Here is a 2,500-nt window from a genome sequence, read left to right as displayed (position 1 = left end):
CATCGCCACCGTCTTTCCTGTTGGAACACAAAACTCAACATCAGACAACAATAATGTCATTAAAAACATTCGCTGATCCTTTAGAGTTGTTACCGTTTTAGTTGACTCTGTTGAAACTGTAGGGGTTGAAACCACGTTTTCTGAGGCATATTTCTCTCAGTTTAAAACACAGGTGAGGGAGTAAACATGCAGACACAAGTGAAGGCGTTGCTCAGAGTGAGGTCATACTGAGTTGAAAACGTCATAACTATTACGTCATTTCTTCGACGAATGCGTCATTGACTAATAGCAGTTCCATATACTTCCTGCCTTTTCAGTATTGTAACTGAAGATTACACTGCTTTCATTTTGTATTACATTGCCATAGATAGCGTGGACAATGAAAATGACTACGGCGATGATGATGATGATGATGATGGTGATGATGATGATGAAAATGATGATGACGATGATGATGATGACAACGACGATGCTGATGATGCCGATGACGACGACGACGACGATGATGCTGATGATTATGATGATGATGATGATGATGGCGATGACGACGACGATGATGATGATGACGACGACGACTACGATGATGATGATGATGATGTTGATGATGAGGATGATGATGATGAGGAGGAGGAGGATGACGACGATGACGCGTCTAACCAGTGCCAGGGGGGCCTGCCAAGCAGACCAGACGTGGGTCTCTATTAAACAGGTCCAGTTGTTGCATCGTCAAAACCAGAAGTGCCAGCCTCTGCCCCAGTTCCGCCACCGCCTGTCCTGCAGTCCGCACCTCCACACGGACACCGTTGTAGCAGGGGACAGACACCGTGGTGGCCGGTCCCACAAACCTGCAACACAGATTGAGTAGAATGGATGTAGTTGGGTTTCAGCTTCTGTATTGGTTGCATTCGTCGCAAAGTAAGTGACGATTGGAAGATCCATGAATGTATAAGTAATTTGTAAGGATGTTATCGGTTACTGAGAGTTTATGTTTGTTTGTATGCTTGTTTTAATGATGATTGTGCTCGTTATTTCTCCTTCCTTCTTTCTGAATAACCCCCCCCCCCCCCCCTATCAACCTCTGGGGGACCTTAAAATTTGCTAGAAATATCCGTTCACTAACTTTGCAGTATTTGCACTGTTTCAAGTTTTGCGCCATGATGAATTGTCCGGTGCTTTAATTATTACATTTTGTAATTAGTGACGAAATTTGAAATGGCGGGTCACTACAGTGCCATGGGCCAGGGCTATACAATTTGCTGTCAGTGAAATAACAACATTCATCTGTTGAATCAAAGATGAACATCTTTAATCAGATCTAGCAATCTGAGTGTGAATGTTGACAATATATGAATCGAAGTTACTGTGTTGACCTCATTGTGTAGCAGGCGATCGATCTGTGTAAGCCCATTAAAGTGAGACATGGCACTATAATACCTGTGACACAATTTCCAAATGTAGCCAAGTGCTAAACTGGCTACTACTAGTAATACGTTGTCATATTAATTTTTTCTTTCATTTATGTCTTGTGTAAGTTTTGCCGATCGCATTATGTTCCGTCTGATGTCATTATCTGTTCTCAATTAGGCGAAATTATGAGATGCACATGTCCAGACACCTGCATAGATCGTAAACGCGCTCAGCCATCTGTGACCATCCCCTGGCTAGTCTTTGATCCTTTGAACTTAAGCCCCTAGAATTAGAAAGAGGCCGGGTACCTCGCCTGCAGGTTGTGTAACTTTATGGCCGAGCCAGGGGAAGGGCCGTAGGAAGTTGGTCTAGGATGTTCCCTTGTTGCTGTTTGAAGCGCTCAGATCAAAGCCTCATTAAGAGGGTGTTAGAATGTCGCTCGCTTTCCTTTTTCAGGGTGCGTGTTGATGGGGGTTTGATATTTTTGAGAACTATCTCAGACTGAGGACGGAATTGTTGTGTGCTCTGTTTTCATAAACAGCATGATGTAGACTGCATTGATAGTGTTGTGTGACCACCCAGCCATTGGCTGAGTCGGCGAGAAAAGGAACAAGAATTAAAGAGAAATGTGAACCAAAAGTCATGGTTTTTCCAGAGTTACCTGTTGCATCAAGTGATTCGTCGGCCTGTGCCAGTGACCTCTTGTCTATCATTCTCTCACTCAACTCAACTCAATGCCCGTCACTCCTGTCAGGGTATGGGCCGCCAACAACAGCTCTCCAGAGTCCTCTGTCCTGGGCTATCATTCTCTACACGTGTGTAAAGTCCAAGACGATAGCACGTGTTGTTCGTTCCGTGCAAGACACTAAAGACGCACCCACATGGTGTTCTCCTTACTTCGGGGTCTACTACTACGAGGTGACTACATTCACCTACCAACTACTTCAAATCGCTACTACCTCCTCCTTCCACCCTATCACACAAATGTTCAGAGCAACAACGACAGAATTAAGAGCTGTTTGCTTTATGTCATCCTTATTGAATGTTCCTGTCACAAGAAAAGCAAATGCTTATGTGACTCACCCTCGTCATG

General features: G+C 44.2%; 1 protein-coding gene and 1 long non-coding RNA gene across 2 annotated transcripts in view; one reads left to right on the top strand and one right to left on the bottom strand.

Annotated features, from left to right (window-relative positions):
• LOC138961621 (uncharacterized) overlaps window positions 1-2,500 on the top strand; it is a 177,068-nt gene that overhangs the window by 116,212 nt on the left and 58,356 nt on the right. The gene's annotated exons all lie outside the window — the stretch shown is intronic.
• The window catches only part of LOC138961620 (uncharacterized), a 62,674-nt gene that overhangs the window by 36,331 nt on the left and 23,843 nt on the right, over window positions 1-2,500 (bottom strand). The gene's annotated exons all lie outside the window — the stretch shown is intronic.

Source organism: Littorina saxatilis, linkage group LG3, assembly GCF_037325665.1.
Source record: "Littorina saxatilis isolate snail1 linkage group LG3, US_GU_Lsax_2.0, whole genome shotgun sequence".
NCBI classification, from domain to species: domain Eukaryota; kingdom Metazoa; phylum Mollusca; class Gastropoda; order Littorinimorpha; family Littorinidae; genus Littorina; species Littorina saxatilis.
This window is presented reverse-complemented; position numbering and strand designations above follow the sequence as displayed.